Here is a 25,559-nt window from a genome sequence, read left to right as displayed (position 1 = left end):
GCTCAATGAGTTGTTGAGAGATTTTCATAAACCAACCATGTAAATTCTGTATTTTGCAAAGCCATGCTTACAATCAATAAATGAGTATCGGGCAAAGGATTCAAGATGGGTTTTCTGACTTAAAATAGAGTATGATTTATTCATTTATCCCATCAACTTGCACATCAGAATAACACATGAGCAAGTTGCATTATTAATTTGTTAAAGTATCTGGACCTTGCCACTGGCTAAATTGATATCTATTTATGAACTAAAACTCTCATTGTCATGACCTTTAGCTGGGCAAAACAGTGCATTGTAGGGCAACAATTTTTGAACCAAGTTACAGTAAATGGGCTAAGTATCCAAAATCTGGGTCTCGTGGCTCCCAAGGGAATGAAATTTGGGGAAGCTGTGGCTGTTTCGTGGCTACTAGCTATAGCTGCACTGCTGGACTGTTGTTGCAATCATATGATTTTCATTTTCAATGTTCCATGACAGTTTCCTAGCCAGTCTAGCAATCCCTTGCTCCTTCAACTCATCCCACTTGCAACAGCTACTTATCTGTCACAAAGGAAGGGAAGTTTATAACTGTTCCTGCCAAATTCCCACCACCACCCCCTCCCCCCCAAAAAACCCTCAAGCAAGAAGTCAGACATTACTCCTGTCCCCCCTGCTTTTTTGCTCACCCACTTGGTCATTTTTTTCCTCTGTTTAGGTAAGAAAATATCTCTGAAATAGTCATGGATTGACCAGTGCCACACAAAATCACAAGCTTGCCAAGTGCACTTTAATCTACTATGTATTGCAAACACTATCCAAACACTATTCAAGGGATGAACCTCCAAAACTAGGTTACTTGAGCAAATTACGGAACAAAATTTTATGCAAATATCACCGTTAATAAAGAACCCATTATAAAGTTTAAAAATGTGAGATGGGAAAGGAATATGTTATGGTTCTAGGCAGTTGCACTAAATCTCATTACACTGTGGTTGCTAGGCAATATCACACTAAATTACATGAATTCAGAACTGGGCAAAACACAGGATGGGACTTCCGAACTCTTTTGGCAAATTGCAGTGTATCAGCAAAGTCAGAAGTATTAAATGGCTGACTGCCATTTATGATAGAATCTAGTGATAGAATTCCATTTAGTGATAGAATCTATGGTAAATACCATGCTCCCATGTTATTTAGCACAGCGGCAAGAACGTGGCTGTGATTCAGACAATATCCAATTTAAATCACAGCACTGTTTTAAAAGTATGAAGTGGCTCCGGGCAAGGTATTCTAGTTCAGTCTTAATCTCCCTGTCTGCAACAGAGGAAACAATTTGAAGGGGATTTCAACCATTCAAATCTACATCAAAAATGTATTTGGAAAGCATGGGGAGTACAAACATAACAATTTCTCTTTCTGACTTTTTAATCATAAAATATGTTTTTTATAAGCTAGATATTATGATTCCCAAGCTGAAAAGATAAAATATGAATACAATTTTAAAGACTGTAAAAAGCAGGCAGTAGACATCACCATCAATCAATTTAAGCAATAAATCTGTCAGGGTGAATAGCCAACAAATATCAGGTAACCAATAAATCTAAAATATTAAGCGCATCAGATATTCTAATGCAACTTTTCCAAGTAGCTGCATTTTTCTTGGAATTGCACAGCTGTCTTCTGTGCTGTCCATGTGATCCTAAAAAAAGGACACTGTTATTTTAAATAGTTTCAGATCAGTGCTACATTCACACATCAATGTCTGAAGGAGAGGGGGTTTTTATTACTGAATATGAAACACGAAGTATCCCTAAAAACTTTAGCAAAATGTTACAAGGATTATCATGAAGAAGGCATTTCTTCTGATATTACCTAGCACTTGGTTTTGTATAAAGTGGTTAAGAATTTACAGTCATTTTCTCTTTGCAGTAGAACTTATATTGCCCGCTACTTATCTATTACCTTTTGTATATTTCAGAAATTTCCTGTCCATTTTCACCTTTACCTCAGTACACAAACACATTTACTTGCTCAAGTGGTTTACCATGTATGAATAATTTGCAACTGCTCACACCATTTTCCCAGTGATAATCCCTACTTTAATCTTTGATACATTCATGTTTGGAGCCATAATCCTTCAGTATCATACAATCTGTGTACAGAGTACAATTCATTAGGGAGTCGTAAAGCTCAGATTTATTCAAATTAGTAAATTGCCACATTACTAAGTAAATAAAATATTAATTTAGTCAGCTCTTAGAATGTCAAAATGCTAAATTAATAAGCTATTAAGACATTAAAATACTTAAATTATAACCCTATTTATCAATCAGTCTATCACATTATTATTAGAATCACGGGCCAATGTCAAATATTTAAAAGTCCATAAAAAGCAATATATAATCCAATCATTCTTACCGCAGCAGACCTTGTGTTCCTCTGTATAGTGGAGCCATATTCGGCACACTGCCAAATAAAATTTTATTACTTCCTATGTAGCATTTAGAACAATTATCTGCAAGCATATATGCATTTAGAGAAACCAGGGTTGCTTTCATAGGAGGAAGGGATGGTCTTAAGATTCAGTGAACTCTATCAATATCCCTACAGAATATGGGGCATGGTGACTATGGACAAGTCTTTTATTGATCAAAACGTTCTTCTATTATTTCTCAAAGATAGCTAGAGATGGCTGCATAAGAGTGAATACAGACAGGGGTTCATTCTCTGCTATGAATTTGTATTTAAACCAGAATGTGTACTTACAAAGGAACTGCAGAAGCCACACATTATTAACATACATAGCCTGTTTTCAGGGGTTTTCAAGACTTCCTGAAAGCATTGTGGAGATTTAGTGCTTTGTTGGCTCAATGAAAGAGAACACTATCTGCCATTTTTAGTAATAGGTAACCCATTAGTATCAAGATGTTCTTCTTAAGTGAGACCTTCTTCACCTGTGGACTGTTTGTGCTCCATAATTTTTTAAAAGAGTAGTTGTTTACAGTATTTCTGATATTGTGCTGCCTGGAGGCTATACAACAATTCTTTGCTATCACATTAGAAAAAATACTCTGATCTTCTAGCATACTCACTTATCCTCGTGCTTATTTTACTTTCATCCCCTACGGTTCTTATCACCTTCAGCAACAATCCCTCAACTCTGCATTCACCCCAAACAATTCATCATATATATTGTCTTTATCAACAAACATATTAAAAACATTCTTTCTCCTCACCTCACAGCGACATGCTAAAGAGAAGAAAAAAAATCTTCATATTGCTTTGCAGCATCTGCAGTGTATGGTCAAAACATGAAGACAGTAGCCATGATGTTGTGGTCAAAGCCCTGCCTGGTTTTGGTATGTAGCATGTGTGTGATACGCATAAAACTCAGACAGAGGCAATCACAGCCACAGTTCTGATTTATTTATTTTACCATATCTTACAAACATCGTTGCCCCCTTTCCTAACAAAACTCAAGGCCCACGGGCCAGATTCGGCCCACGGGATGCTTAGATCTGGTCCATGGGGCTGCCCTGGAAACAGCAAAGGACTGGCCCACAGTGCCTCTGCCAGGGAAAATGGAGGTAGGGAGAGCTATGCATAGTTCTCCCAGGCTCCATTTTAGGCTGTGACGGCTTCCTGCAGCCCTCTCCCAGCAAAAACAGAAGTCGGGGAGATCACGCATGGCCCACCTGGGTTCTGTTTTCAGCTATGACACAGCTCGGGGAGGCTGCATTTTTACTGGCAGAGGACTGCAGGAGGCTGTCATGGCCAAAACCGGAGCCTCACCAAGTGATGTCGAGCTGGCCACGTCCACCCTGGCCATGCCCATCCCAGCCATGTCCACCCCTCCAGCCCTCCAGGTCAAACACAACCCTGATGATGCAGCCCTCAAATGAAATTGAGTGTGACACCCCTGGCCTAACACAAAGCTGTGAGCCACTTCCTAATTTTGTTTATTGTCATATCTTCTACCTTTTCAATCAGAAATTCAAAAGACATTTCACAATATACTGTATGTTTGCTAGAATAATTTCCCTATAGTTTCTGCATTCACTTTTTGTATTTTCATTTTGTATGTAGGGACAATATTAGCACGATTCCCATCATCAATCACCGATTACAGTCTTTGCACGCAGATTAAACAAACCTCTCACTGTATGATTGAACAATTTCCATATTTAAAAACTTCTCGGTAATGCTTTCTACACCTGCAGGCCTAGCCTTTTTTAAATATTCATACAGCCTTTGTGACTTTTTCATCTTTTTTTTTCTTGCACAAACACTGATAGCCTTCATTTCTTTAAAGATGTCACTGTCATTCTCAAATCTTATATTCTTTTCAGAATTACCTCACTCCTTTAGTCTTTACTTCCACTTCTCTTTTCCTCTTTTTTTAAAAAATCAGTTTCCTCAAAATCTCTCTGCAGGTAGTCCTTAAGTTATAACCACAATTGGGCCTGGAACTTCCAGTGATTTGGTCATAAAGTGATTTGGTCATAAACATGATGCCATTGGACTTTACCACTTAGCAAAGAGTAATTCCTGAAGCACTTTCTCCTATTGTGAAATGATGATCATGAGTTGTTAAGGAAACAGCAGCAGCCCTTGACTGATATACCACTTTACAGTGCTTCACAGCCTCTCTAAGTGGTTTACAGAATCAGCATATTGCCCCCAACAATTTGAGTCTTCATATACAGGTAGTCCTCAACTTACAATCGCAACTGAGCCCAAAATTTCTGTTGTTACGTGAGACATTTGTCTCACATGAGTTTTGCCCATTTTACAACTTTTCTTGCCCCAGTTGTTAAGTGAATCACTGCAGTTATTAATTTAGTAACATGGCTTCCTCATTGACTTTGCTTGTCAGAAGGTCAAGAAAAGGTGATCACATGACCCCAGGATGCTGAAACTGTCATAGATATGAACCAGTTGTCAAGCATCTGAATGTAAATCATGTCACCATGGGGAAGCTGCAATTGTTATACATGTGGCAAATGGTCTAAGTCACTTTTTTCAGTCCCGTTGTAACTTTGAACGGTCACTAACCAAAGTCTTGTAAATGGAGGACTACTAAATCCATCTATCTAAAATTAACTGTTAAGAAAACTTCAACAGTAAGTTAAAAAGTTACACCAAGTGAATTCAAATCACTCTTTGATTGTAAGTGTGGAAACAACCTTTCACCTACATTTGATTATTCAAAAGTTGAAAATAACAATAAGCTGATAACATAGAGACAAATTAAATTCTTCTCTAATCACTATGTTAAAGGAAAATTTGGGAAATTGTCTACTCTCACCTCCTTCATGACCAAACAGATGGATACACAGTTTCTTAATAACTAATCAGATTGTCCCAAAGGTGCTTTTTCAAGAGGCAACTGGACTTCCTGGGTTTTCTTTGAAGACGTTTCACTTCTCATCCAAGAAACAACTTCTGCTCTGGCTTAATGGCGGGAATGGAAAAATTCATACTCCTTGCAGATAGCTGGTCATTTGCATTCTTTTAAGCAAGTCATTAAGGCCACCTGGAGGTTTATCTGTGTCATCAGGGTCACCTGAGTAGTGCAAATGGGTGTGGAGCTTTCTTGGAACTGTTGAAAGGACTGTGTTGTTGACTGGAGATAGAGAATGTCATGTCACTCCCTTTCTGTTGAGAGAGGGCACTCTCTCTTTTTCAATTCTTAAAAAAAAAAGCACTTTTGGGACAACCATGACCTGGATAACAGAATTTCCATTGACAACTGATCAGATTGTTTCTCTCTCAGTTCAAGCACTGCAAAGTAAATCTATCCAATCAAGTTCTATTCTCTCTGGCAACCAAGAACAAGTTGTTTGGTCTTCTCAATGTTATTTTGATTCTTCTTATTCTCTTACATAGCCTAAACAAGTTTTGTTTTCTGCTTAAATCTTTGGTCCCAGAAGATATTTTTCAAATGTGGCATTAAAAATTAAATACACTGAAAATGTAGCAAACAAAACATGTCAATCAAAACCCCACAGGTTCAAACCTCTCCAGTCTCCCTTTATGATGTGAGAGCCATCATAAAAATGGATGCAGACTTCAGTTTTTAAGAAAACAAAAAACAAAAGAGGGCCTTCCTTAAATAAAAACAAGACCAAAATGGAACATAAATTAAACATTACATTTAATTCTTAAGAGAAGAACACAATGTTAACACCAGTACGTAGTTTAAAAATGCATGGATCAATTGGAAATGCAGTTTGGAGGCAAGCAAACCATCTGATGATATTAGTTGAGCAAATTCTTTGGGCTGTGTTCATTCTCAACACTTTGGATGGATATCAACATCTAAACTGAGAAGCAGGGCAAGAAACAATTACAAGAGGTGAAGCATTGACCATATTATTACCAACTTAATGTAAGGTCAATGTAACTTCAGTCATTAAAAAAAGGATTTGGGGAATATGTAGGAAATTATAGGTTGGTTTAAGTTAATGTCTATTATCAGAAACCTGGCATAGAGCATCATTACAGATAAAAGTATTAATATACTGACAGACAAGGTAAAACCCATCTTATTGTACTTTAGAATTCTTGAAAATATGAATAAAAATTTGAATATGATCCTAGCCAGATAACTTATATTTTCAAAGGACATTTGGCAAAATTCTTCACTAAATATTTTATTAACTAACTTACATTTTACAAAATGACAGAAGACTACATATATGTCCACGATTAATTAAAGAAGGAGAGACCTGGTCAAAGGTGTAAACAAGAGTCAACAAAAATCCACTCTGAGTGCATTTTTACCTGGTGTCAGAATAAGTAGTGAAAGGAACAAGATTGCTCATGACAACCAATTATTTAAGGTGTTAAAAAAAATTATATATCTTTATTTCCAGTACCACAGGCAGAACTGAGAGAGTGCTCTTATATTTCTGAGAGAGTGCTCTTACATTTAATGGACTTCCAAGTTGTATTTGCTTGACCCAATGTGAACTGAAGGATGACTATCACAAAAATTTGGTCTGATCAATTACAACATATTTTGTTTACTATACTTGGCATTTAATAATGTCTAAATACTACACAAAATCATAAATAGAACATGATTGTGCTAGACAGTGATTATTCATTGGCTTTATTTCATGATTAACCAGTAGCTGTTCACATTTATATAATTTCACATTTATTAAGCTGTATATGAAGAAAAATGTAGAGATGGATTGAACTCAAGAGTACTGACCTGACTGATTTTTAAATCACTTCTGGCAAATTCCAATGCTTTTAATGTAAGAAACTGAAAACTAATTCCCATACATCAGTTTCTTCCTTCATTCAACCAGCTTATGTATTTTGTATCCACATTGTAGCTAATATGTATTCTTACTACATATTTATTTTAATTTACTTTAATCTAAGCTTACTTTCATACATTAGTCAAAAGCATGATCTGGTTTGCTAGGTAATGTTAACTCAGTAAGAAAAGTGATCATACTACATCTATATACAGTACACTATAGGGAGTAATAGCTATAGGCAGAGGTGGGATTCAGCCAGTTTGGGCGAACTAGTTACAGATACAGATAATCAGAGTTGGAAGGGACCTTGTAGGTCATCTAGTCCAACCCCCCACCCAAGCGGGAGACCCTACACCATTTCTGACAAATGACAGTCCAATCTCTTCTTGAAAGTCTCAACTGATGGGGCTCCTACAACTTCCGAGGGCAAGCTGCTCCATTGGTTGATTGTTCTCACTCAGAAAGTTTCTCCTTGTTTCCAGGTTAAATCTCTCTTTGTTCAGTTTCCATCCATCCATTATTCCTTGTCTGGCCTACAGGAGCTTTAGAAAATAGCTTGACCCCTTCCTCCCTGTGACAGCCCCTCAAATATTGGAAGACCACTATCATGTCTCCTTTGGCCCTTCTCTTTACTAGACTAGCCAAGCCCAGTTCCTGCAACCGTTCGTTGTATGTTTTAGCCTCCAGTCCCCTGATCATCCTGGTTGCTCTTCTTTTTCTAGAGTCTGGATGCAGTACTCTAGGTGTGGTCTTACTAAGGCTTTATAGAGTGATATTAGTACTTCCCTTGATCTTGACTGTATCCCTCTGTTAATACAATTTAGGATTGCATTAGCTTTTTTGGCGGCGGCTGCACACTGCTGGCTCATATTTAGCTGGTTGTCCACTAAGACTCCAAGATCCCTCTCACAGTTACTGCTATTGAGCCTGGTTTCACCCAGTCTATATGTGTACTTTTGGTTTTTCTTGCCTAACTTTACTTTTCTCTATTGAATTTCATTTTATTAGATATGGCCCAGTGTTCTAGTCTGTCAAGATCCATCTGGATCTTGAGCCCATCTTCTTGGGTGTTAGCTATTCCTGCCAGCTTAGTATCATCTGCAAATTTGGTAAGTTCCCCTTCTATTCCCTCACCTAAATCGTTAATGAAGATAATTGAAGAGTACTGGGCCTAAGACGGAACCTTGTGGCACCCCACTGCTTACTTCCCTCTTCCATCCCTTCCCAAACTGTGCAGAAGGTTCTGCACAGTTTGGAGAACTGGCTAATCCCACCATTGGCTGGCCCTGCCCCACCCCATCCTGCTCCTCCCAGGAGTCCCAGCCACTCCTTATCTCGCCTCGCCCACTTGGCCAGTGCCTAGAGTCATATCAGTGGCATAGGTGCTGCTGTTCTCTGCTTCTCTGGCTCGCTAACTGGCTTCCCTCAACCACATGGCCCCTGCAGCCCGGCCTACTTACCTGCCTTTGCTCCAGCCTCCCATGTGACCCAGCTCCCTGCTTGCCTGGTGAGCCTTCCTTCGCCATTCTCTGCTGCCTCCTGTTCTCTGCTGCCTCCTGCCTCATTGCCAGCCTGAACTGCCTGCCGCCACCATCTCATTACCGTCCCAAACTGTCTACCGCCACCAACACATTACCATCCCGAGCCACCTGCTGCTGCCACAGCTGCTGTTGCCGCCTCATGGCCAAAGTGGCCTGCGCAATGCCTTGCGCAGCACTGTGAAATTGAGCAAGCTTCACAATGGAAGAGACGGAGTACCCTCTTCCTCCTGGAGCCCATTATGACACAAAGCCACAATGTGGGCTCACCTCAGCAACAGAAGCAGTGTCAGCCACAACATGGTTCAAACCAGAGGGCCAGCGGTGGTGGCGGCAGCAAACAGTCTGGGATGGCAATGAGGCAGAGGCAAGCCAAAGCAGGCCGTTTGGGCCAGCAATGAGGTGGTCATGGCGGCAGGCAGTTCGGGATGGCAATGAGGCAGCCATGGTGGCAGGCCATTCGGGACAACAATTAAGTGGGTGCGGCCTCATCAGGCCAGTGTCTCAGGGTGGAGTCATGCCCAGTTGCCCCAACAAATGCCAGAAGTAGTCGTCTGCCATTTCCTATTGCAAAAATCTTTTTAAAATCCTGACTGTCAGGCAGCGAGACTCAGCAAGAGATGAGGCACCAGAGAATCAACCCTGGCTGCTTCTCTCCACTATTGCTGTTGATGCACAAAGGTAAGTAGAAGGGCGCTTCGCTCTCGCACTAAGGCTCCAGCCATCGCCATGGCTGCTTCGGCCCGCCTGTGATGCCCCATCTTGCTGTGAGTAACATTGAGTTGGCCATGCCCATTCAGTCATATGACACACACACACACACACACCAGCCACGCAACCCATCTGGTCTTTAGGAAGAAAAGGTTGTTAAATTAGTTGAATCCTACCACTGGCTATTGGACACAGATAGATTAATTCATATTCTTGATTGATTATGAAAAAACCAAAATTTCCAGCCCACTTTCCCAAAAAGGATAAATAATATAGCAACAATAAATTTATAAAAGAAAAAATACACAATACAATAAAAGAAAATATCAATATTTTAACAAAGTATAACAACCACAAAAAATAAAGCTTAGCTCAAAGAGTAAAGAAAGCTATTAATACTATACATGTTAGTTTATATCAGAATAAAAATGATATATAATAGATTTTTTATGGACTTGAATTGTTGTCTCTATCCAATATTCTGAGACAATTTTAGTATAGATTATAATTTAAATTGTCATTTTTTTTCAGTGCCATTCTAACATTAAAATCATTGTAAGTTGAGGACAGCCATAGTCCTGGGCTACCTAGAGAAGTAGTCCAGTTAAGGTCCCCTAGTTGTGGAGATTAAAGACAATTTAAAGATTGCTATTGGGGGGGGGGCATAATTTCAAAACACATCACAAAATGGTATACAAAATATAAATCCAGGCTATTGGCAATTACAGCAACCATCTTTCAGTATTCAGAAATCCACAAGCTGCTATTTGTTTATTAGGTACCAAAAATTAGTCTTGTACTCTCTTATTTCTCAAATTCATCTAGAGAAGTCCTAATCCAGTTACCCAACAACTGTTGAAAAAATAAATAAATAAAAAAGAAGGAAGGGAGGGAGGAAGGAAGGAAGGAAGGGGAGAGGAGAGAAGAGAAGAGGAAGGAGGGAGGGAGGGAGGGAGGGAGGGAGGGAGGAAGGAAGGAAGGAAGGAAGGAAGGAAGGAAGGAAGGAAGGAAGGAAGGAAGGAAGGAAGGAAGGAAAATAATAGGTTCTTTACAAAACCACTCCAGTGCTTTAGAACTCTCTTATCCTGAATACTGGAAAAATCATTTTTTTTCTCACACATACTTTTTACAATATCCTTTCAAGGTTCAAATGCAGGATTTCTGAATTGTTTTAAATTCAGTTAGTTGCATTGGCTGAGAGGAAGTTTTCAAAAGAAAAATGGCAGAGATGGACCATAGAGAAACATGTATGGTAGAAAGCAATAATTCCCCCAATCTTGGGCAGCTTGTTAAAATTGCATGTCCAACACCTGATTTCCCCAGAAAAGTTATTAAATACCCTTCTATAATATTGCTTGACAAGTGGTTATTCGAGTGTTATTCAAAGGCTGCTAAGAAAGTGGAAACGGGTGCCTTCTAAGGCAAACTGTCTTCCCTAATAACTCAATTTTCTCTTGAAAAATGCCCTGGGGCCAATACTGTTCTTGGACCCTTTGCTGGTTGGTTTTGGTGGGAGAGGGGAGGCAGAATGGGTTGATGAGCTAAGAAAGTTATGGGGCAGGACATTTCTTTTCTCTAAAAACTGGAGCAAATAGCTTCCGTTCCGAGTCATCCCGATCTGTTTCCAACTGCAGCTTGAAGATTAGCAGCCTGGCACAGCATTAACTATGAAGTCGATAATTATGAAAAAAAAAAACCAGTGCGTGTTGGGAAAACATGTAGATCTTTAAAGCCAGGTGTAAGGAGCAAAGCTGAATCACGGAAAAATGAGCCTGATTTCTTCTCAATGCTAGTAATTTCACACTCGGTTGTCAAAGGGGATTTACTCTCTACGGAAAGTGGGGAGGGAGGGGAGGGATTTCCCTGGATTGGGGAAGTGTTTTCTGGTGACATGATGCATCCATTGGTCCAGTTTTGAAAAAGCACGACCCATTTAACATAAAAGAGTTGTAGGAAAAATATGCAGCAGAAATGATTCTTCACCAACTAGAATTTGTAATGCTGGGCATCCCTATGTAAACCTACTGGGAATACAGCATTCGACGAGGTTTACTATGTAGCTAGCATGATTTAGCCCTGCAACTTTATTTAAAAACACATTTTATTGATGCTCATGGGTCACTCATTTATGCACCGATGAATCTCTTTATATATATGTAAGCTGGTTTATGCATATACAGCTTACCCAGACCATAACATCTCTTTCTCTCTAACTCTCTTTCTCTCTTTTTCCTTTCTTTCCTTTTGGCAACACTGCTGCACAATCCTTCTTTAAACTGCATCACTCATTTTTCCTTTGGGAAAAAAATAGAAATCAATATATTTCTATATGTCTCTATAAGGAGAAAGGCAAGTATCTTTTACTAACTTTTCCTTGAGCTTGTTTGTTTTTAACAACAAGAGAGAGTTACAATTTTAGATTGTTGTATGTATTGCTGGCAGGCTGAAAAATGATATTGTTTACTAGGAAAAAATAATAATAAATTGCATTTGTATAGGGTTGTTGTTGTTTTAAAAGAGGATTTTTCCCTTATCACATTTACTAATGAACCCATGGTTATCTATTGCTGCCATTTCAGTGACTCAACACATCATGCTGATCCTCCCTCTTATTCAACATTAAGAGTTTTCTCTTTATCTGTGCTAGAAAACCCAATCAATAAAGCGTTCAACAAATTATTCAAATGAAGCTGGACAATTGCAATAAAAACCATGCAGAGTATAAAGGAACATTGTTGGCTAACATAGTGTATTACAGCTGGATAATTATGTAATGCCGAAAAACCATTTATTTATATGCAATCATTTTATCTCACATAGAACTTAGTCAATATAATCAAATATAGTCAAAATCCGACTTATGTAAGCAACATTATCTTACACCGGTAATACTTAATGATAATACTAATACATCTGCCAATAATTCCATATTTTTCAGCCTCCAAATGTCTTCTCCCAAAACCCCCAAATTTTCACAAGCTTCAGAAGGCCATGTACATGAGAACATCTTCATCTTGACAAACAAGCTGAAGAGACCACCCACCAATGGTTCTTCTCTCACTGCCTACTGTAGTGTGGTAGGAGCAGACCTTCAACAGGCACTCTCTCTCTTACAGATATCTAGCATTGGAGAATTTCTGAAAGCCTGGCACTTAGGCAAAACAGGCCATCAACAGGCACACAGAAACAAACAAGCTCTACATGCCATTTAAAAGAGACAATCAAAAAGTTAAAAAGAAGAAAAGAGACAGACATATCCTCAAGAGCAGTCAGCAACCAGATAAGCACAGATTAACATCAGGAGTACCCTTCATTAATACCAGGTCACCAATCAAACAGTAAACAATAGCCTAATCAAGGAACTACTAATAACTTTCCTACCAACACTGACAGGGTAAGCTACTGTTCAGAAATAGAGAGCCAATTCTACTAGCACTAATGAACTAGCTCAGAAAGCACCAAGGACCCTACAATTCAACCCTGAGCTACAAATATTCTCATCTATTGAGAAGAGTATTTCGAGTATTTCATAGTTGCTTCAACAATCTTAGACTTTCCAAATGGTGCATTTTAAAGATGTTGCACTTATTTATAGTTAGCAGGGCAATGGGTGTCTGAAAATAATCAAATTGGGGAGTATGTGATGTCTAGCTAATGGACCTGTCAATCAATGCATGCTAATATAGGCTCTTCCTCCCAAATCAGCAAAACATTATTGAAATAAATTCTTAAGAGGCATCCCTGGGTTAATGAGATTACACTTTAATTTTGAAATAAATAAATAAAAATAAGCTAAACCACCCCTGCCCTCCCCCGCAAAGGCTTATTTCAATGGCAATAGCTTAGTGCTTCTCTGGGTGGTTTAGAGTCAGCATATCGTCCCCAACAATCTGGATCCTCATTTTACCAAGGATGGAAAGCTGAGTCAACTTTGAGGTGGTCAGAATCGAACTGCTGGCAGTTAGCAGAATTAGCTTGGATTACTAACCTCTGTGCCACCATGGCACAGTTTTGAATGTAGAATTTTGCAGATATTGTAATAACAATATGACTGAAGAAATGTATCATTTCCCAATTTAAACACACCCACTCACCCATCTACCTCTCTATTTAATGGTTTATCTTCCTAGCCTTTTTGTTTTTCTTTGTTTTGGGTAAACCTCAGAATTTGATATGTTCAGCCAAAAGTTCAACTCAAGCACATTTAATATAATTACGATGAAATTAATCTTGTCCTTTTTTCCTATGGTTAGGAAAAACTTTTCAAACTAGATTTGAAATGTTAAGAATGTGTTGTTACCCCCAACACCTGCAAAAATGTCTATTAAGAATTAAGACACCAGAATAAATCTATTTGTTTTTACTACTAATTTTTGAGATTATTCCAGCCTAAATTTTTGGAAAAAAAGCAGATCAAGTTAGGAGGGAAAGCAGCTGACAAGTACTATTTCTTTTGAAAAGCATTTAAAAATGCTGGCATACTTATAGCAATGTCAAAATTCTTTTGAGAATACTATTTTATTCTAACATTCCCTGAAACCATAACGTGTTCTTGGAAACAGTGGAACAAAAGAATTAGTTCCTTTAAAGAATTTCAACCTGCTATAAATGTGTCAGATATTTTTTTTCAAGTTGAAAGAGGGAAATAAGTGCCACTTCACCATCATCTAAAACAGAAATGTTCAGTGCTCTAGAAATAAAAAAGTCCCTGCAATCTTTAGGATTGTCTCCCAGAAAACTTCCAAAAATCATTAAATGCCAAATGTTAACATGAGAGAAGGGGAAAAGAATTTAATTGCAAAGTTATAATTGCCTATTTTTAATTGTAAATATAGTTTAAGACCAGCAAAAACCAAGTCCATAAAATATGATCCTGTAGATGACCAGACGTAGCCCGAGGAAGGGATCAAATGCGTTATGAGTCTTGAGTCCCTTTGTCCTCACAAGTGATCTAAATCCAACCCACCTTGAATTCCATTGACACTTATTTATTGCCAATTTAGCTGGACTACGTTAGTAGTTCGGATTCTTGTAGAGAGCTTAAGCTTGCAATAAACCTTTATATTCATTTGAACTGCCTGGGTTTCCTGATTTCTCATACTTGATGGATCCATTCTATTATGAAGCATCCAATGCAAATCATCCATATCCTTTATTGCTATTGTTGCTGTTTGTATGTTTGTTTTTATTCCTACAATGTTTATGTACATGTGAGTGTAGGTAAAGGATGGAGAAAATTCAGAATGGGAATGCAAACAGATTCTTAACTTCCAAAAGTACTTAAAGGACTTTGGTAGATCTCAACAACATTTGTGGAAATAACGATGATGGAATTGTTGCTATTGAACACTACACTGTTCAACAGAACAAAGACTGGTTGTTTTAGGCTCACAAAGACTGGTTGTGGATACTTATGTACCTATGGAAGCCATGCTGTCTTTTCTTCTACTCAATTTCATGCATGTGGTTAACAGTTAATACTGCAAATAGAAGAGATATTTTATTGTCTTCCAAGTTCAGGCAAAGTTATTTTATATACAGTAGTGCAGAATGCGAGTTCAACACTTAGCATCCTCGGAAGGATAGTAGAGTTTTGTACTTTAATGAAAGATCAGTAGGGAATCTCAGCATGGCAGGTTAGAGAGAGAAGAGAAAAACATACATTGGGAGAAGGCAATGACATGTCACCACCATGATGATGGCAAGCAAACTATTGTATATGTTCTGCTATTCATCAGAAGTCAAGCTCCGCTCCAGGGAGTCTTTACTACAACTGCAGAAATGTGTATCCCTTTCAAAAAACCCAATTACAGCAATATAATCTTTATGTAATCTAAGGAGGTTACAAAAATTGTTTTGGAAAAGGAAAAAAAAGCATTTTACTCAATTGCTATATCTCAGTTGTTGGTAAGCCATATGCTTTCAATTTCCATTATGATGTTTTTACAGAGGTTTTGAACAGCATCCTCTGAGATGCACAAACCTAAAACTATTCTGTAAAAATCTGGGCTAAATGGATCAAAACAACACTCATAAGTGGACTGCAGATATTTTCAATTTTTAAGAAACTCTGCTAGGTATTAAAGCTCTTTTCATAACACATATATTTAGTATGTATATGTATATGTATATGTATATGATGTATATGTATATGTATATGTATATGTATATGTATAAGTATATGTATATGTATATGTATATGTATATGTATATATATTTGGTTATTCGGGTTTTCTCCCACGTAAAATTGGAAGTATCTAGGTGACGTTTCGATAAAGTCCCACTCATCATCTTCAGGCCTGTGTCTTCGGCTTTGTGCTTCTCAGAGTAATGTGAGATTGCAGCTGCTTCTTACTTTTAACTGCTAGTGGGGGTGTGACTTGATTGGGGCTTGGCTGTGTTCTGATTGGCTGGGGGGTGTTCTCATTGGTTGGGGGTTTGGCTGTGTTCTGATTGGTTGGGGGGCTGGCCGTGTTCTGATTGGCTGGGGGTGTGTTCTGTTCAGGTGGGGGCTTGGTTGTACTCAGGTTAGTTTTAGTTGCTGGGGGATTTGAGCTGGTGAGCTGTGATTCTGTTGTTTGGCTTCGTGTTCGTGGTCATGCCACATCTTCATGGTGGGCGTCAGTTCACTTCATGTATGGGTCAGAAGGGTTTGAAGTGGGTGGTGATGCAGCTGCGGTATGGCTTCTGGTCCGTGGTCGTGTCTCATCTTCTGTGTGGGTGTTAGTCTGCTTTCTACGTGGAAGTGTGGTGGTGGCATCTTGTGTGGCCCTCATGGGTGTGGGTCTGGTGTCAGTCTTCATGTTAGGTACTCGTCTGTTCATGAGGGTGGGTTTCCAAATAGCTGGTAGGCGGGAGGTGTCATCTCGTTTATTCATGCTGTGTGGCCGTTTTTCTATCTCTATGGCTTCTCTGATTATTCTGTTGTTGAAGTGTTCGGTTTTGGCGATAGTTCTGGTATTTTTAAAGTCAATCTCATGTCCTATGGCTTTGAGGTGTTGGACCAGGGAAGAGGTCGGTTCTTCCTTTTTGATTGAGTTCTTGTGTTCTTCAATGCGTGCACTTATTCTTCTGTTAGTTTGTCCGATTTATGTGGTAGGCCAGGAGGTGCAAGGGATTTCGTATGCTCCTTGGTTTTCTAACTCGATTTTGTCTTTAGGGTTTCTTAGGATGGTGGATATTTTTCTGTTTGCTATCAACACGCACTCTCACACCACCAATCAATTCCGTAGCCGAGGCACTCATCTCCAGAACAAAATGCTTAACCGACGAACAACACCTAAAAACCGAACTACACACTCTCACTAACGTACTAACAGCCAATGGATTCCAAAGAAAGATTACCCACCTAATCCAAAAAGAAACCCCAACCAAAATCCAAGACAGAGAACAAGAGAACGGCAAAGCCTTCCTCCCATATATAAAAGGCACTACAGACAAAATCAGCAAGATCCTCCAAAAACACAACATTAAAACAGCATTCTGCACAAACAGATGAACACAATACAGAAGCCTGATGATGGCAGATGAGATTCTGCCGAAACGTTGCTACAACTTTAAAAGCACAACTACAATGATGTGGGAAAATACCCGAACAAAGCTGAATACCATACATGTAAGTACCCGCAAAAACTTAAGAAAACAAATATATACATATATACATATATACATATATGGTGTTCGGCTTGCTTCGGGTATTTTCCCACGTCATTGTAGTTCTTTTAAAAGAACTACAATGACGTGGGAAAATACCCGAACCAAGCCGAACACCATACATGTAAGTACCCGCGAAAACTTAAGAAAACAAATATACATACACACACACACACACACACACACACACACACACACACATATATTCTTTAAGGTTTTCGTGGGTATTTGTATGTGAATCTTTGGTTGTTTGGGTTTTCTCCGCGTAAAATTGGAAGTATCTAGGCGACGTTTTGATGAAGTCCCACTCATCATCTTCAGGTCTGTGTCTTCGGCTTTGTGCTTCTTGGAGTAATGTGAGCTTGCAGCTGCTTCTTCCTTTTAACTGCTAGTGGGGGTGTGACTTGATTGGGTGGGGGCTTGGCTGTGTTCTGATTGGCTGGGGGTGTGTTCTCATTGGTTGGGGGTTTGGCTGTGTTCTCATTGGTTGGGGGGGTGGCCGTGTTCTGATTGGCTGGGGTTGTGTTAGCCTTACTGTGGAGTTGATATCTTGGTCTGGTCTACTTAATAGGATTGATTTATCCCACTGAGGTGATAAAAGACCATAATCAGAGAAGAAGTGTTCAGCATGTTTGAGAACATTAGACAAATGTGTGTGAAATTATTGTACTGAACCTTGGTATAATTTTACAGTATATATGTTTATTCACAAGTCTTATTCTCAGATACATTGAGTACAGAACTGTGACATCATTGTCATTAGAACAGGATTGTGTATACTAGTTCATGTGGGATGGGAACAGGGGTGGGCTGCTGGGGGTTCGCAGGGGTTCAGGAGAGCCCCTAGATAAGATTCTGTGCAGTTTGGAGAACCCCCAAATCCCACTCCTGGCTGGCCCCGCCCACCCCGCCCCTCCATTCCCAGGACTCAAAACGGCCCGTTTTTGAGTGCAGGGCGTGCACAGAAGCATGGGGAGAGCAAAAAATGGCCCCCCAGAAGTTCAGGAAGGGTGGAAATGGGCCCATGGGAGGCCATTTTTGCCCTCCCAGAGGCTAGAGGAAAGTCTCCGGAGCCCAAGGTGGACAAAAATGCCCCCCACAGCCATGGTGCAGGAGGCCGAGTAAGCCCCACCCACCCAACTGGGCAGAGAACCCTTTGATAAAAATTTTAAAGCCCACCCCTGGATTGGAAGTTTGAAGCTTCTGGAATACAGAAAGCATTTGCATCTTTTTCACACTATTCTCATCCTGACTTCAGATACAGTGGTCCAGATGGAAAGATAAGCAGAGATGCAATCCTCTTTTTTATTTTTTTAGTTTTTTACATTTGTATCCTGCTTTTTCATTGGGAGTTGAAAGCAGCACTTTGTGCCATAAACCCAGGCTGATACTGAGTCAAACACTGAGCTGCATTGTTGAACCTGCATCTCCCAGGTTGCAATCAAATATCCTAAACATTACAATGTACAGCTGGCAAACTTGGATTTCAACTCTATCCATTATGTTGACTGTATATGGTCTAATTTCCCAGTGGAAGAGTGATTCTTTATGGGGCAAAGATCTTCCAACCTTTAGATTGGAGTCCATTAACCAGTAAATCAATTAAAATAGCCTCAAGAAAAAACACTAGAAGGGGGAGGACATACAGGGAATCCTTGACTTATGACCACAGTTGAGCCCCGGGGTGGATTTCTACCGGTTCTGTCCACCTCTGTAGAACCGGTAGCTCTGAAGAGTAGCAGACATAGAACCGGTTCTATGTCTGCTGATGTTTTTGCTCACCCGCCTACCCGGGCTCTTACCTGATCTTTATTTCCTGATTTTTCAACTTCAGCTGCCAAACGAGGCACAGCTGCAGTTAAAAAAGCAGGAAAAGAGGGCTGTTTCAAAGGCTGCATCTCTGCACACAGCATGCTGATGAGGATTTACAGGCGCGCGGCTCACAGCGTGCAGGGAAGCTCATAAATCCCGAACCGGTAGTTAACTCTATCGTATCCCACCCCTGGTTGAGCCCCAAATTTCCACTGCTAAGTGAGGAAGCTGTTAAGTGAGTTGCATCTCATTTTATGACTTTTTTTTTTGCCACGATGGGTAAATAAATCACAGCAATTGTTAAGTGGATCATGTGATGATTAAGTGAATTGGGCTTCCCGCTTTCTGACTTTGCTTGTCAGAAGCCAATTGGGAAGGTTGCAAATGCATGACCCTGGGACAGTGAAACATGCCAGTTGCTAAGTGCCCAAATTTTGATCAGGTGACATGGAGGAATACTGCAAGGGTTGTAAGTGTGAAAAATAGTCTTAAGTCACTTTTTCCAGTGCCATTATAGCTTCAAACAGTCACCAAACAAAATAGCTGTAGATCAAAAACTGCCTCTGTTACTTTCTTGAGTACAGCCATTCCACAGAAAAATGACAACAATTGAAATATTAAAATAATCCAAAACATCAAAAATCTGAATCCTCAACTCCCATTTCCACATCCCTATTATAGAAGGATCTATTTAATTTGTCCTTGTGGCACTAAGATGCCAGACACATTTATCTCCCAGGGCTACACCTTTACAAATAGAAATACTTTGGTTCTATTCAGTCTATTCATCAGAACTTTCATCAGAATAGAGCAAGAAGGAAACCTGGAGGTCTTCTAGTCCAACCCCTGCTCAATAAGATCCTATATCATTTCAGACAAGTGACTGTCCCGTCTCTTCTTGTGAAATACCCTCAACATCTGAAGGCAAATTATTGTTCTACTGGTTAATTGTCCTCACTGTTAGGAAATTTCTCCTTAATCCAGGTTGCTTCTCTCCTTGATTAGTTTCCATCCATTGTTTCTTGTCCTGCACTCTGGTGCTTTGATAAGTAAGCTGACCCCCTCCTCTTTGTGGCAGCCTCTAAAATACTGGAATACTGCTGTCATGTCCCCTCAACTCCTTCTTTTCTCTAGACTAGCCAAACCCAAATCCTGCAACCGTTTGTCCTATGTTTTAATCTCCAGGCCTTTAATCATCTTAGTTGCTCTTCTTTGCACTTTTTCCAAAGTCTCAACATTTATTTTGTAATGTGGTGACCAAAACTGGATGCAGTATTCCAGGTGTGGTCTTACTAAGGCTTTATAAAGCAGTACTAATATTTCACGTGATTTTGATTCTATGCCTCTGTTTATACAACCAAGGGTTGTATTGGCTTTTGGGCTGGTGCCGCACACTGCTGAGTCATGTTTTAAGTGATCATCCACTAAGACTTCAATGAGGATCTAAACTAAAATATGAATTAAGAGAGGGCAAGTTATTCTTAACTCATTGGTTCTTGTAATTCTAAACATTCTGAATTGTTATTCTAAATTATTCTGATGAGGGTCTAACTACTGCTTAGAAACTTTCCTATGCAGTTTTCCTATAGTTTTTCTTACTCTTAATATTTAAAATGGACAGAAGTTTTTCTTTATTGGGAATCAGAATTGAATACATTATGAAGAAATGTCTGAATCCCCAGATTTTTCCACATGAATGTTCTCTATCTGTTGACCCAAGTTGCTACAATGACAACCTCCTGGAGTTGCTGGGCACAGCCATATAAAATAAATTCAGTATAAATAAATGGCCCAGCCAGATGCACAAAAGGCTTAGATTGCAGTTTACAATCTGTTCATGAATAAATGTTTTCTAGTGTGAATTACATATTGTTTATTGACAAGGAACAAGCAGCTGTATAAATGCAAGAAGAGCTTCTTGAAAAGAACAGAATTGCTTGAAAAATATTCCCCAAATGTCTCAGGTAAGTATTTCATCTTAATATTTTTTAAAAAAAACCTCAAACACACTAAAGATTCTTTTTTGATATTGAAAATAACCACAAGGAGTATAAGCATTTGGACAACAACTGCATTACATTAAAGATTGGGCTCCAAAATCTAAAGCAAGCCAGGGTTTTTTAATTATTATTTTATTTTAATCTTTTTAAAAGATTGCTAAAAAAAAAAAAAAAAAAGCTTGAGGAGTGCTTGTGGTAGCTTATAAAGATGAGGTTTCCCGAAGCAAGATTTATGGTCATTAAAACCAAGCTGTTTATATTCATAAAATGTTTTAACTTAATTACTGCCATATGATTCCTTAAAATGATTCAAAATTAGATCGTTCTCCAGATTCCCAAGTAACTTCCAGCTTTCATTAACAGTCAATTAATATTAAGTAATATAACATTAATTAAATAGGCTGAAGATTGGTTTTGCTCCTCTCATGCTGAGGTAAATTTCTAATTCAGTCCAACGGAAAAGAAAAAAAATCATGCATGGCTATTAATTTCCTTCCTTTTCCTTCTATTCTTTATCTACAATATAAACTAATAAACTGCTTATTGGTTTTTTCCCCCTAAAGTGAGTCTTAATCTCTGAAATAATAATAAGGTAGGTGAAATTGTCAATAGATGAAAATGCAGACACGTGACAATATTTTAAGAATAATTTATTTACCCAATTTATTTTCCTGTGCCTCCTTGTAAAGCTTAAACGAGATTATGGTTGCTGTAAGTTCAATATGCACATGAATGCAGCTCAGTAATCATGCAATTCCATTCCAAGCCCAATTTTTTCCTGCTTCTATACAGCTAAGCATTAAAATTTTAGCAGAAATTATTAATAATGTAAATAATGTCAAAACGTTACAATCTAGCAGCTCAAACCTATGCATGCTTACAAAGGAGTCGATCCACCTTGTTCAAAAGGATTTCCTTCCTCATATGAAAATGCTCAGGCCATCACAGCTCTAAATATTTCTTTTTTCCCCAGTCAGCCATGTGATCAAAGATGATTTTCAGAGGGTTAATTTAAATCTTCCTGATCTGAAGTGGAAAAGCCAAATTCCACATCCCTGCAGATCAGCAACCCATACTGAGCAATTCTGAAGTTATAACTTTGAGGCGGATTTCATAAATTGGAGGCTAGAAGAGAACTGCAATAAGCATTCTTATTCCCCGTCGCATAATTTCTGAAACATCTCCCAGATATGAACATTTCAAAGCTGTCATCACGGAAGCCTTTTCAACTTGTAGAGGAATCTCCTTTGGTGTCATGGAAACCTATGATGAGTAGCAACCCATGCTCCAATCCTACCTATCACCCCAAAGTCCTGGATACAATTCCGGGTAGTCTTCGAGACCTATATCCATCCCACATCTAATTGGGCGCCTTAATGAAAACCCACGAGTTTCCAACAAAAACCCACAAATATTTTCCCATGGCCACACCTTCCTCTCTACCCCTTTCCCACGATGGCACAAGTGACATTCCCCCTTCTCCCCAACCCCCATTCGCTCTTTTCTGAGCCTTCAAACAGCGCTCCTGGCAGGCACATCCAAGAATCACATGCCCAGCTCTTCTGGAATTGCAACGGAAATGGAACTCCGAAGAGGTTGGCCAGCGTTTCCCAGCCCTTCGTTCTACTCCAGGGTGACCAAGCTCCCCGAAGATGGGATGAAGATGAAGGGGCCGGGCTAGATAAATCGAATCTCGTGTCAATTTTTTATTATTATTATTATTATTATTATTATTATTATTATTATTATTATTATTATTATTATTATTATTATTATTATTATTATTATTATTATTATTATTATTATCATTAATAATTATTATTATTATCCCCGGGATCATCAGGGTTGCAAGTTGCTTCTCACTGGGCCAGGCTCACGCCTAGAGGCGAGAATGCCAGCTGCTCAAAAACGCCCCCCACCCGCCTGCTGCTGACACGGTGAAACCCAGGCCCCGTTGTTGTCAAGGGGCATGGGGTGTGTGTGTGTGCGCGTGCAAAAGCGAGATGGATTTCACACGCGCACCCCCAACCTCCTTTGCAAGCCACCCACACCTCCGAACGCAAGGCAAAACAGATTGCAGTCGAGGCTCCGCGTCTCGGACCTCGTCCGATGGAAGGGCGAGAGGGCGGACGGGCCTTGGACCCAGCACTGGCAAGCCAGCTGCTGCCGCTGCTGCTGCCGCCCAGACTTATTGGCCGCAAAGTTTCGCTGCAGCCGCAACCCAAGGAGAAGAAACCACGGTCAGGAACAGGGAGGAGGAGGGGGGGGAGGTTTAGGCTCGGTTCTCCGAACGAAGCAACCCCATCCCCGGTTGCCCCTGCAAGGGATCGGGCGCTTGCAAAGGTTTTTTTTTCCCAACCGCGAATCGACAGGGTGTCGGGAGGCGGCAGCCTCCCCCCGCCCCCAAATGAGGCTGGAGTAAACTCTCGCATCCCTCGATCCAGGGGTCTATTTCACACGCGCAAAGCTTTTTTTTTTTCACGCGCGCCCCGATCCGCTGCGCTCTGGCACGTAAGTAGCGCGGCTGACTTACGACCCCGCAAAGTTGGGGGGAGACGGGAGCTCTTCTCCCACTCCTCACCCCCTCACTCCACCCCCGGCCTCAGCCGAGGCTCCGCGTCCCAGCAAAGGATCCGCCGATCGCGGGCGGGGAGACACTCACCGTCGGCTGCCGCTACTTCGGCGGCCCCCTCGGTATGCGTTCGCCCCGCCAACCCCTGGCCGAGAAAGAAGGCAAGCGCCAGTCGAGTTTCTACCCACCCACCCCCGCTGCCCTCCTGAAGCATCTTCTCTTCTCTCTTCCCCCCCACCCCGCTTTGGCCTCCTGGCCAAAAATAAAAAATCCCCTTATTCTTTAGAAAAGAAGCCATAAAGGTGCCTTCCCCAGCTAAGATCTGATTAGCTAAGATCTTCCCCAATTTAGGTCTGATTCCCCAGATCTGATCTGATTAGAAGGGGTTTGCACCCACCTCTCTAAGCGGAGCATTTTTCACTTGATAAAGAAAGGAAAACAAACAAACAAACAAACAAACAAATCAAACCAGCAACCCAACAAAACCAAAAAAAAAAAAACAAGAGAGGGGTGTTGGGAAGCCTTTTGGTTAATTGAGAACCGAGGGAGGAAAAAGGGGGAAGAGAAAAGGAAGGAAAGTATTTACCAATTCACAAAGGCTGCCTTTTTCTTCTTCTTTCTTTTTCACGCAAAGTCCACCGCTTAAAAAAAAGCGTGATTCATTCGGATCCCAAGCGTTTATCCACCTTTCCCCGAAGCTGTAGCCGCGAGGCGGTTCTTAAATTATCCCCCTGGACGCTTCCAAATCGCAGCGGTTCATAGAATTTCTCCCCCTCCGTCCTCTTCCCAAGACTGCGAAATGAAAAGGGGACAAAACCCCACTATCCCATCCGGAATTCATCGGCGTCGAGCTTCTGAACCAAGCCGCCGCCGCCGCCACCTCCATTTAAATCCACCATCAAGGCAAGACCTAGGAAATGATCGAAACGCTACTTCTTCTTCTTTTTTCTTTCTTTCTTTCTTTCTTTCTTTTTTTTTCGGATGCCACCCAGATAATCCGTCTAAATCCGATAGATTTTTGCCTCGATCTGAAATTGCCCTCTAAATGGAAGTCCCTTTGCTTGAGGTCCAGTGAGGTGATTTCGCACCACACACCGCGTCAGAAGAATTTTCTCTCTGTATGGGTAGTTTAATCTCGCTCTCTCTCCCTTTCTCCTTCTCTCTCTCGCCTGGATGCATAGTGCTCGCCAAAAGGAAAAGGGAGAGAGAGAAAGAATACCGAGAAAACGTTGCTTTTCCTCTATTACGGTTCTCAACTCCCAAATTGCTGCTGGGTGAAAAATGGTACAAAGGTACCCCTAGTGGCCAAGAGGGGAATAACAGGAGCTTTTATTCCTCTTGTCTCCCTCCCTGGCTTTCTTTGCCTTTCAAGACAACTCCTCTGTTTAGAGCATTTACTGTAAGGAGCCTATTCTGCCTTCTTAATTAGCTCTATATCTAGATGCAAAGAATAAATTCTGGGGCCATCCGACATAAAGGAATGAGAATTTTAGACGTCCCTCTTTGCTACTCGGCAAGCACCAAGGATCCCGAGGTTCAACCCTGAGCTACAACTGTTCCCTTCCATCTCCTACTGCTCGTAGGTCAAAAAAAATCCCATTTCACAGATGAAGGCAAGGACTTATACTAAATCAGCATCTAAATGTAGGTAATCTTCATCTTGCAACTTGCATTTAGCGTCTGTTCAAGGGTGCTGAGAAAAGAGACTTACAGCTGATTCTCACACTTACAACTATTGCAGTATCCCCATGGTCACATGATCCAAAATCCAAGTATTTGACAACTGTCATATATTTATGATGACTGCAGCATCCTGGCATCGTGTGAACACCATAGGCAACCTTCCTTGCCAGCTTCCAATCTAAGCAAATTAATGGGGGAACCGGGATTAGGGTTCACTTTGCGATTCACTTAACAAACAGGGCAAAAAAAAAAAAAAGGTCATAAAATCACGAGTGACTCACTTAACAATTGCCTTGTTTAGCAATGGAAACTCGGGCCCCAACTGTGGTTT

General features: G+C 40.2%; 1 protein-coding gene across 2 annotated transcripts in view; it reads right to left on the bottom strand.

Annotated features, from left to right (window-relative positions):
• NLGN1 (neuroligin 1) overlaps window positions 1-24,803 on the bottom strand; it is a 552,397-nt gene extending 527,594 nt beyond the window's left edge. For both annotated transcript variants that reach the window (XM_026666512.2, XM_026666533.2), the window contains exon 1: window positions 24,132-24,803. The gene's annotated coding sequence lies outside the window, so the exon portion shown is untranslated. The remainder of the gene's footprint in view (window positions 1-24,131) is intronic.
• Window positions 24,804-25,559: the final 756 nt, after the last annotated feature.

This window comes from Notechis scutatus, chromosome 4 (assembly GCF_049901735.1).
Source record: "Notechis scutatus isolate UNSWTSFEM ecotype Mainland chromosome 4, rNotScu1.2, whole genome shotgun sequence".
NCBI lineage: Eukaryota > Metazoa > Chordata > Lepidosauria > Squamata > Elapidae > Notechis > Notechis scutatus.
The sequence above is the reverse complement of the archived record's forward strand: the minus strand, read 5'-3'. Positions and strand labels throughout refer to the sequence as shown.